The following is an 11,792-nucleotide window of genomic DNA, read 5'->3' on the forward strand; positions in this document are numbered from 1 at the left end:
CAACCTCACTGCGATCCGCTTGTCATAGATCCCGTCATACGAGACTTAGAAGTCGGAAGGGTACTCTTCGACACGGGAAGCACGGTCAACATAATCTTCCGCGACACTCTCAAGCGGATGAGCATCGAACTCGGAGAAGTAATTCCGACGCCAAAACCGCTCACAGGTTTTTCAGGCGAAGTATCGATGACTCTTGAATCAATCCAGTTGCCAGTCATGGCCAAGGAGATCACAAAAATCGTGGAGTTCGCGGTAGTCGATTATCCCGCTATCTACAACGTGAACATGGGAACTCCATGGCTCAATGCCATGCAAGTAGTTCCATCAACCTAGCACCTGGGTCTCAAATTTCCGACCCTAAGCGGAGTCGCGGCTATCTGGGGATGTAAAAAACAGTCGCGGCTATGCTTCCTCGCAGAGCACAAGTTAAGGCAAATCACGACTTCTGCAACTGCAAACGGCAAACGCACGAAGATAGATAGATCTTCGGCCAAAATTGCCCCAAGAAAAGACGAATTAACATCGTCTGCCGACGCAAACGCATCGGACATCAAAACTCAACACGAGTTCGAATCTGACGCTACAACTCAACCGGAACATCCAGAAAAAAGCGTTGACTCGGCCACGATCAACACGGTCACGGCGGTCAGCGCGACGTCTACCGCTGAGTAAAAACGCTCGCGGCATGAAACAGAACTACGAGATGGCTTGATCCTTGAAAGGGGTACGTAAGCAGCTCGTCAAAAGACGAGTTCAGCTATCCCCCTCTCTAAAAAGGGGGGGGGGGGGAGTGAGTGTGTATACTCGTATACTCCCATTTAGAAAAATCTTCATTATTGTAATCGAGTTTTTAGAAACTTCAAAATTTTTTACTACAATCTATGTTACTCCTTTTTTATCGAAAACGTTTTACGCTTCAGTTAAACGCAAAAACTTTCAGGACACACCTGGAAACGTTAAGACTCTTGTCTGCGGCCTCATCCGGCCCAAAATCGTAAAGTTATCATCGTTCAAACACTTTAAAATACACGTATAATCCTCGAAACAACTGCGAGACGTCGCAAAGTTAAAATTCGAAGATAATGCGAACAAATTGTCCGAACGCGACCACCAAAACCTTACACCCAGTTCGTTGATTGGCCCCGACGAACACGCCAGCCGTCTTAAACAGACGCAATTCTATCACTCTTTTGATCTTCAAAACGTCCAACACAAGGACGAAAGCGCGCTGCAACAAAAATCAGAAATTTTGGTTTAGCACTCCCAGTTAGCTTAAAAATTGCCTCTGAGAAGATGCTCGACTCGTACCATACAAGTCATATAAGCCGAGAACCTATCGCGGACTTTAAATCGGAACGAGTCAGGAAGAAATCGCAACCGGAAAAACGATAGCCGGCTAGTCACCGCACAAACCTTAAACCGAAAGTAATCCTAGGTCTTGCCCTAAACCCAATGCTCTGGTCTCTAACATCTCAAGGCATGAGATCTAAAAATTGATATGAGATCCTAAACCATGTCTCTCCGTTCACATCTCAATGTTCCCAAAAATCGTAAAGATAAATAATTTTCTACGAAAATCACTAACGAACCAACAGATTGAACGTCTCATCGGAATTAAATATGAGACGACAACTCATAGTTACTTCAAACCTACTCAGGAAAAATTCGAAATAAAACATTCATCATATATATAAAACCGCGTAAAGCGGTAAGGGATTCAAAGCCACCAACGGCCAGTCCCGGTAAATACAAATACGGCCATCTAGGCCTAAGCGAAATCCAAATTTAAAAAGCCACACTCGGCCGAAAACAGATAAACGATAATCAAACTCAACCATCAACGCAAAGGATCAATCCATCCAATGACTACCTCCCTGCCCATCAAAAACAGGATCCTCTACGGTCGGCTCTTCATCATCCTCAGCGTCAAGCGACCCTCGACCATTGCTCTGCCCAGTGGCATAGATAGCAGGCGAGGAGGTATCTTCGAAAAATACCCCCATGTCATTATCAATTGACGAGCTGAAACGAGATCGATGAGTCTCGACCGCAGCACGGACCCTCTCGGGAGAGAAATGACCCCAAAACAGCGGACCACCACGGAGAAGGTTTCGGACGATGCACAAATCTTCCGGAAAAGGAGGAATGGGGTTGTGCACTGCAAAATGGACGTAGTTCAGATATAAAATAAAAACGGGTAGTAAGAAAACAACGAGTGATAATTCAGCACGTTACCTCCTACCCCCCACAGTCGCCTAAACAAGGGAAGACACTCCACGGCGACCGAGGCTTGGTCCAGTCTAACATAAAAAAAATAACTCTTCCATCCACGATCGCCCTGAGAGAATCCCTTCAGGACTTCCATATAAGTACGCGATCTAAAACCATACAGACGATCAGTCCCAACTAGAGACAGGGTAAGGAAAGCTTCGAGATAATCAGCAGTGAGCTCCATGCCTCGCTCGTATCCTAAGACTAGCAACCCGACAAGATGCTTTATACCGCGGGGAGAAATCTGACTTATCGAAACTTCCAAACGGTTCAGAAACTCTACTATAACCGACAGAATGGGGAACATAAGCGAGCACGCATCAGATGCTCCTCGTACAAAGTAAAGAAGCCTCCGGGAGGCTCGTCAGCCCTCTCCCCCTCGAGGGGTAATCAAAAATCCACGTTTTCCGGAACGTGACAGAAGCTGCGTACGGTTCCAAGGAATGGAAGGGTACACCTGCTCGGTCTCCCAACGACCCTTTCCGAAAAAGGCATCATGGGAACCCACGGCTCGGGAGGCGGTTCTTCCACATTGCACGTAGCCACCCAATATGCGTCAGCCTCGGCAGGGTCAACAGAGTGTTCCACGAACTCGATCTCTTGGACAACCTCACCGCGTTGGTCACGGACAGTTCCGTGATTGAAGATAGTAGGGCCGAGCGTTGCCCGAAATCCCTTGAGACATTCTCAGAAGGGAAAGAAATGAAAACAAGGAGTTCCAATCACAAGTGATCTTCTCTCCAAAACTCTCTTCTCTCCCTCTCCAAATGAAACTTGTAACAAAACTAAGTCTAAAAGCTCTTTTACCGTCAAAACACTTAGGCAGTATATAATCTACTAGGTTAAAAACTCATCAAGGCATTTTGGTAATTTGGTTTGGCCTTGGGTTTTAAGTCTGCTGAGTCCAAATGTCACGTGTCTGATGTCTCGACATCGATCGATGGTACTTGTGTACATCGATCGATATTAATCTTCATCTGTCGAGGCATCTCCTGGTATCGATCGATAGCACTGATGCGCATCGATCGATTTATGTTCCTCTCGTCGACCTCTAAGTGGTCAGCTCGGGTGAAATGTCATTTATGCTCCAAAATGCTCCAAAGTCATAGCTTTACTCCGAAATGCACCTGAACCTGAAAACATACCTAGAAGAGTAGAAAACATAGATATATATATAGTAAAATAATAATATACCATGGATAAAAATGGGTCAAATCCAATGTATATCAACTCCCCCAGACTTACCCTTTTGCTTGTCCTCAAGCAAAACATACATGCAGTCTCTCTGAAAGAGGTTTGAAAATATTTGGGAACTTAAGATTTTAAAAACATAGAAATCTTTCGTCAACAATTTTGCAACCACATTTAAACAGTCCTAATCACAAAAGCACACTATGCAATATTCTAGCTTAGCAACCATTTCTAACATAACACAACTCATCAATTCACGTCTGACATCCCCTCTACTGATTTCATTTCATAGCATAAATATAAAGTGAATGCTTTACCTTGGGAGTATCGATCACAGGATGCAAGGATTTCAGACAGGTATCTGGAGCTGCAGGTAAAAGTTAGTTCCTAGTTTCTCTCTCTCTAAATTTCTCTCTTGAGTCAAAGTCTGCTTCCATTGCAGGATCAGTGACCAAGATTTGACAGGCTTCCATGAATCAAAACTTAATGGTGGCTGCCACCAAGTTCTGTTCACTTCTTTTTGAACTATATCCAAGAGTTCTTTGCGAAAGCGAGCCTTAAAGATTGTCGCCTCCAAGTCCCGTTTCGAACTCTTTTATTGGAGTCTTTATGAATCAAGCCTTAATGGTTTTAGCCACCATGTCCTGTTCAGACTCATCCTAATTAAACAATAGATCTTATTTATTTATTTATTTATTTATTATTTTTTTATAAAATAGAACTCACTAACTAAACTAGGGTCGAAATTTAGAGTGAGAAAAATGTGATAAATAATCTACACCAGGCGTTACCTTCCAGACCTGTCTGAAGAATCCGATCCCATGTATACCAAGCCCCAAAACAAGCGGTTATGTCAGGTTTAGTGTTGGAAATCAGCTTTGGTTACTTCATACGGTTCAAGGGAAGTGTGTAGTTGATAGGTTGATCTGCTTTAGCATCTTTAGTGCTATCTGCGATCAGTAAATCTTAAATGGTGCTAAAGATTGGTTAGATATTCAAGTTAATTCAATATAAGATTATAGTCCTTATTTTTAATAGCTAAGCATAATTTATTAAAATTTCTTTTTATATAAGAATAGAATAAATTATATCAGTAAATCTCCCCCCAGACTTAAATTACACTGTCCAAGTGTAACTCAGCCGGAGTTATGGTGAAATAGTTCATGATGTACGAAATGTAACAAGTAAGGAAGATACATCTGACCGGATTAGATATCGATCGATGTGTAAGTGTTACATCGATCGTCATGTGGTTGTCTATGTCGAGCGATGTGGACGTCTCGTCGTCGGTCGATATTCAGGTCCTCCTCCTTGGGTCTCCTAAATCTGAAAGAAATCAAACGAAAGTAAATAAATGCTAGCTAATAAAATCAAAATAAAATACCTAATAGTGGGTTGCCTCCCACTCAGCGCTTGGTTATAGTCATTTAGCTTGACTGTGGTAGTGATTGGCTATTGGGTGGATAAACATCTGCTTGTTGGAAAACAAGCATCCACGTCATCTCTGCACATTCTGGACCAAGATGCAATGAAACTTCTTGTGGCCTCATCATTTCTTGTCCATTTGTCATCCATCTTCTCAAATACATTGGAGATGTTCTGTAGCCTTTCTTGAACGTTGTCAATGCTGACCTGGTGCCAGCCTATGTTGTCATAGGCGTATGCTGAAAGTTCTGTCAGTTCCTTTTGCATTGACCCTATCGTCTTGTGTATCAGTTGCTCGCTGATTGGTGTAGACTCGGCGTCGATCGATGCGATTAGGTGTTCGTTGGTCGATCTTGGCGAGTTGCCATCGATCGATTTCGCTCGTGTCCTGTCGATCGATGCTGATATCTGGTGTTGGGCTGCGAGTTGCCTCTGAATGGCTTTGACTTCTTTCTGTAGCCATTCTGCGTGGCTGTCTAGTCCACTGATTTTGTTGTCGAATGGAAAGTAGATGTCATCGTAGCGTTTGTCAAGTCGTTCCTCCATGGTGTCTAAAGCAGTGTAGATCTTGGATGTGATCTTGTAAACCTCTGCTGCTGTGTAAGGAAGTAACTCCACAGGTTTTTTGCCATCGATCCAAGGCCCTCGTAGCCTGTCGATGGATGCTGATTTTGCCTGTAAAAATTTTTGATTAGTAATGTTCTCAATATCCTTTTGGGCATGAAGTAATTGACTAGACAATTTGTTTAAATCTATCATGACTGGTGATATAAAGCGGTCATGCATGTCCTCGTAAGTTTTCAGCCTCTCATTCATGGCTGAGACTTTAGCGTCGAGCGATGTGAAGGTACACATGTCGATCGATGTGGCTGGTTGTTGGTCCTTCTTGCGAATGGTGTCCAGATCTTGCTGTAGTAGCTCGATTTTAGTGCTTAGCCAGTCCACGTTGTTGTTGAGAGGGCAGTAAACGTCGTTTATCCTCGTGTCGATGTACGAGACTTCCCATTCATCTCTGTGTTGTGTTGAACATTGCGGTTCTGCAGGGATCTGGGCTGTAGGAAGACTGACGTCGATCGATGTTGCATGTGGTGCGTCGATCGATTCTGAGGTCGTAGCTTCCTTCTCAAGTTGCTGACGTAAACTCTCAATTTCTGTCCTCATTTATGCCTTACTTCTGAAAAGCTCATTGTAGCCTCTATCCAAAGGCTGATGTGTATCTTCTACCAATGTTTTGAGCTCCTCTCCCAGTTTCTCCTGAGCTCCACAAATACGAAACACCATCTCATCGATTTCATCTTTGGTGTAGAGTTCTGGTGCCAGTCTTGTGAATGTGAATGAAGTGGCATGTTCTGGAAGACAGATGTGGCTCTCTTCAAAAAGAGATGATCTTTCCAGTAATTTCCTGATGTCGTCCTTTGTGACAGGTATCATCTCACCAGCTACGCCTTGTGCGTGTCCACACTCATCTCTGTAGACTACATAATCGTCCCTTTGTTCCCAAGTGAACTTTCTGGCTCCGTACATGTCAAAAGCGCGGTTCCGAAATTCATACCGTCTGTCGATCGACGTTGGGTCGTCTATATCGATCGACGTTGGTGTTACCCTGTCGTTCAATGTCTCCATAGTACTGTCGATCGATGCTTGCCCTTTTGGTTGGCGTGATAGATCTGGATTGATTGTTGTTGTGGCGGCTCCTACGTGGTTGTTAGGATCTGGTTGTCAGGTCCATTGGCTACTTGAAGGATATCTGCTATGTCCTCTCTGGACACTTGTAAGATCCTTCCATCCATTGCACGTACGTTGCCATCTGGGTCCCTGAAAATACCAAATTCATCACGTGTTAGAAAACCGTAATCAATGTTTGCATAATCATTCAATTTAGAAATAGAAAGATTAGGGTTTAGAGTAGTATCGATCGATGTAGATACAGTTGCATCGATCGATGGCAGAGTAATTTCTGCAGAACTTGTGTTCTTAAGATGATTGCTCTTCATGGATTTTTCTGTTGATGTAGATGGAAGAGTGTTCATCTTTTTTGCTTGTGTGTTTGCTCTGGTGTGTGGAGGTGGTTTCGGGGGTGCAAAACGATTTATATAGGTATCTATAAACCTAGTTGGGGAGGGAATATTCTCCTGCTCCTGAATTTTTGCTGCGGCGCGAATATCGATCGATGTTCCTGTGTGAGTGTCGATCGATGTGAGCGGTTGTTTTGCTGGACGAGGGTGGGTATCGACCGATGTGGAGTGTACATCGTCGAACGATGTTGGAATCGTGTTGGTGAACTCATGTGTTTCGAATCTTTCATCCTGCAAAGACATTTCTATTGCACGTTCTTTCCAATAATCCTCATCGTATTTCTTTGTATGTTCCTCATTAGGTGAAGTAATTATAGTGTCAACTGCAAAACTTTCATGGAAACCACTGTCTGCCCAACTGCCTATGGAATAATCATCATGTCCTCTCTTGCTTGGAGGTTGGAAGGCAAAGTGTTGGTAACAATGATTAGGTGGAGTGAAATGGTCAACTGGGTGCATTACGTCGAGTGACGTATTGTTGCGGTCATCGGTCACCGTTGACTCATTGGAATCGATCGATGGAAAGGTTGGGGTGTCGATCGATTCCGAGTACTCTGTTTCGTACTCCGATTCATACTCTGCTCCACAATGGCATGCGCCAATGAAGCCAAGTTCTTTCCCGTAATCCACAGAATTAATGATCTTTCTCTTAGGTCAGATGGGGTCGTAGTGGATGTTTGGGTCTATGAGCGTTAGACACAATTTGTTTTTGTTCATATCACATACAGCTCCTACTGTAGCTAGGAAAGATCTTCCAAGCAGAAGTGAAGAGTTCCAGTTAAGCTCGATGTATAGGACATGAAAATCTACAGGGACAAGAGCATTACCAATCTGTACCTCTAGATCTCGTATGATTCCTCCTGATCGTTTCTCCGAAAGATCCACAAAAGTGAAGGATTCCGTTGAAGGTTCGATGGTCAAACCAAGCTGGTCTGCCATGATCCCAAGGAGGATACTAACTGATGCTCCTGTGTCACACATTGAATGGAGAAATTCAACACCCTTGACTACGCATGGTATTTCAAACTTCCCAGGATCACCCTTCTTCGTCAATGTGATCCTGTGTTTCATCTTCTCTCTGACTTGATGAAACATTCTCCTAATGTCCTCCTCAGTTATCTTTGTTTCTCTGAAGAACATCCACAACCGGTGTGTGAAGTAAGCTTCATCAAAAGGTTTTTCGATTGGGATCCTGAGGACTCTTTTAGTGAAACCATCCATCTCCTTATCGTTAGCTTCCCTCTTAAGGTTTTTAGGAATCTTCTCCTTTCTTTTCCTTAACCTTCTCCCTTCAGCTTCTTGTTCTTCTTGAATTGATTCTGCAGGTAAACTATTTAAAGGGTTGGGTTTTGGTGCGGGTGGGTTAGCTAATGGTTTAGGTGGTGGTCTAAGTGCGTTGATGTAATCATTATCGATCGGGGGTAACCGCACTCGGTATGTCAGAGGTGCCTGTCGATCGATGGGAGGTGTGTCGTGACGATCGACGTCGGACTCACTCTGTCGATCGATGGTTGGCTAAACCGATCGATCGATTTTATCATAGAAAGGGGAGGGTGGGTGAGGATGCTTAGCCGCGAATTCTTCATGAGTTAGAATTCGAACCGCATTGCATTCAGTCGATTTAGCGGACGACGTCGATCGATGACTGGAGTAATCCGTCCATCGATCTTCATCATGGTCTGCCGATCGATGCGAGTTCATCGACATCGGTCGACACCATTGAGAACCGCCGAGACTCATGGAGCTTTTGATTTTGAAGTCTCCTTCCTCAAGCTTTTCATTTCTCACCGCTTGCCAGAAATCATCATCTATGATGGCATTTACGTGGTGTTTCCCTTTGTCGGCTCCTGCCTCTCTAGCGAAAGCTTCTTGCCTCTTTATAGTCTCGCCCGTCTGAATTACTTGGGTTTCAAGTTTTCTCACCTGAGTCCCTAAGGTCTCGATTTTGGTGTTCAGATTGTTGTAGGCGGAGTCTATTTTACCGTTGAAATCCACGGTGATTTGTTGTTGTCCCAACAGTACTCGATCAAGCATTTCTTCGATCTTGCTTTCCTGAGTCTGGGGTGGTGGATTTTGGTAGTAAGAGTTCGAGTAGCTTTTGCTGTTGTTGAAGGGTTTTTGAAATTGTGAACTTTGGTTACTTTCTTTGACCATTTCCAAAGAAGTTTTTGTTTCCGTCCTGGTTTCCAAATTTCTGGAATCCGGTACCTCCGATGTAGTTCACATTTTCTTCTCCTTCCGTATCTCCTACTTCTCCTTTAGCTGAACCGACTTGCTTCCTAAGAAGTTCGTGCACCACATCTAACTTAGCTTTTACTTCCTTCCCGATAGAGGCTACAGACTTCTTCCGTTCAGAGTCAGTGTTTTTGGTGCTGCTGCTATTAGCAAGGTTTTCGATAAGTCTCACAGCTTCCAACAGATTCCGAGTAGTGAAGTTTCCTTCACTCGCCGTATCAAGAGCCATTTGATACTGTAAGGCGAGACCTCGGAAGAAAGTGCTTAGCAGCTGAACTTCGTTAAATCCGTGGTGTGGACAGTCTCGCTGGAAGAACCTAAATCTAATCCACGCATCTTTGAAGGACTCTCCAGCCTTCTGCGAGAATGTGGAAATTTTGTTCCGAAGTTCTTCAGCGCGCGCCTCATCGAAGAAGTTTTGTAAGAAAGCATTCTTGATGTCGCTCCAGGATGTTAAAGATCCTGTGGGTTGCTGCCTAAGCCAGTGCATCGCTTCTCCATTCAGCGTGTATCTGAAGAGCTTGCACAGCAGGTAATTTTCGGGGACTCCTTCCATCCGAATAGCAGCGATTAGATCCTCGAACCGTTCCAGATGGTCCATAGGATGCTCGTGCGGTAACCCAAAGTAGGGTATCTGCGACACGAGAGTGTAGTATTGAGGCTTCAGCTCGAAATTCTGCTTCAGGATCTCTGGAAGTTGATTAGCTGATCTGTTGCAATAGTACTCATATGGGCGATTGTAGTCGGCCAGTGGTTTTGATCGAGCATCTTCATCTACAGGTTGAGCAGCTCCTGTAGCATCAGCATCAGGGATTACAGTCCCCTGAGTATCTATTTTCTGACATGTTGCATTACGTAGATGACCGGCCTGGTCGTACAGGTTTCTGTTCTCGTCCTGTGTTAGAATAATAATGTTTACCATTTTTGACGACACGGTATCGATCGACGTACGCGGTGTAGTATCGATCGTTGTCAAATGATTAGGATCGATCGACGATGATGGTCTTGTGTCGGTCGATGGTTGGTTGTGCGTATCGATCGACGATGAAGTTGTTGCGTCTAGCGATGTGGAACGTTGACCTCTACGGATGGTGCGTTCCAAATGAGCAGGATCGTCTGAGGACAGCAAATCTTTCTCCTTGTTGCTTCTAGTACCGCTGGGCATGCACCTGAAAAGACAAGAAAAAGATTATTAGAAAGGGGGTATAGAAAAGAATAAGAATCAATAAAACTAAATCTAATGGCGATCAAAGCTCTTCGGCAACGGTGCCAAATTTGATACCACTCAAATTACCCTAAGGAGTGTTACTCTCATCAAAAGAGGTTCAGATGTAGTACTTAGGGATCAAATCCACAAGGAGCTAGGAAACAATTAAATCTAGTGTTTATTAATTCTAAAGGTTGCAAATGTTTAAATGAAATAGCAATAGTAACAAGCGAGTAATTGTTGCCTAATTGAGGTGATAGAATAGATCTATCAGCTAAAACCAGGGTGATCGGAGTTGGCATAAACTCTTTATATCCTAACGTCACTGCAACAGAGTAAGGCATAAGGTTCAAGCTAGAGCCGAGGTCACATAATGATCTAGGGAAGCGCGTGTTTTCTATTTTACAATCTAGGACGAAACTACCAGGATCTGATCTCTTCGTTGGAGTTTCTCCTTTAATCATAGCATTTACTTCTTCTGAAATCATCATCACGCTATGTTCTGCAATTGGATAGTTTGGAGATGTCATATCCTTTATATACTTCTTAATTGAAGGTGCTATTTTTATAGCATCACTAAGGGACATCTCAACAGTAATCTTATCTAAGGCTTTCTTGCAGATTGCGTTTTCTAATGATTTCTTAGTTTGCGTTTTAGGAGGAAAAGGGGGTAAAGTTCTATCGACTCTTTCAATTATGGGCTCGGGTTGAGTAGACCGTCGATCGACGGGTTTTTCAGGTCGTCGATCGATGGTAGGTGTTTTGGGTCGATCGACGTCAGTTCCGTACTGTCGATCGATTTCATCCTCAATCTCCGTATCTTCTTCTAGTTCTAAGTCTATTGCCTTTTCCTTAGCCTTTTCAGCGGTGGTTTTCCGGTTCTCTTGAGATGGATTTTGGTCAAGATCGTTAAGAAGAATAGGATGAGAGTTGCTTCTCTCGGTCTTGTCGGCGTCGTCAGGCTTTCCAACATCTGAGTTATTCCTCGTATCTGCTGCGAGGTTTTTCCCGCTGTGCAGCATTACGGCACTGACTTGACGTCTCGGGTATAAATCAGTTCTTCCGGGAAGACATCCATCATCTCTTTTTATGGCAGTTGCAATCTCAGCTACTTGACCTTCTAATTTTCGGATTAGTTCTCCTAAAGAATCTGCTTTCTCCATCAATTCTTCGTAAACCATATTTATCTTTCCATAAAACTCTGATTTTGTCTTACGGTTGCCAGTAAGAGCTTGTCTGATATTGAACCTCTCTCTTCTGGTACGTGATTTTACAACAGTGTCATAAGCTCGGGTAAAGCTATCGACATGAAGCACAGAGTAGGGATCAGAGCAGTTTGTTCCTTCATCCGAATAATCATCGGTGTCAGACAAAGCGTTGTCGTCGAT

General features: G+C 43.7%; 1 non-coding gene across 1 annotated transcript; it reads left to right on the forward strand.

The window, feature by feature from the left end:
- The first annotated feature begins 9,481 nt into the window (after window positions 1-9,481).
- On the forward strand, window positions 9,482-9,587 carry LOC125588151. The gene has a single exon (XR_007324545.1). It is a non-coding gene; the product is annotated as a small nucleolar RNA R71 (small nucleolar RNA).
- Window positions 9,588-11,792: the final 2,205 nt, after the last annotated feature.

This window comes from Brassica napus, chromosome C5 (genome assembly GCF_020379485.1).
Source record: "Brassica napus cultivar Da-Ae chromosome C5, Da-Ae, whole genome shotgun sequence".
In the NCBI taxonomy this organism is placed as follows: domain Eukaryota; kingdom Viridiplantae; phylum Streptophyta; class Magnoliopsida; order Brassicales; family Brassicaceae; genus Brassica; species Brassica napus.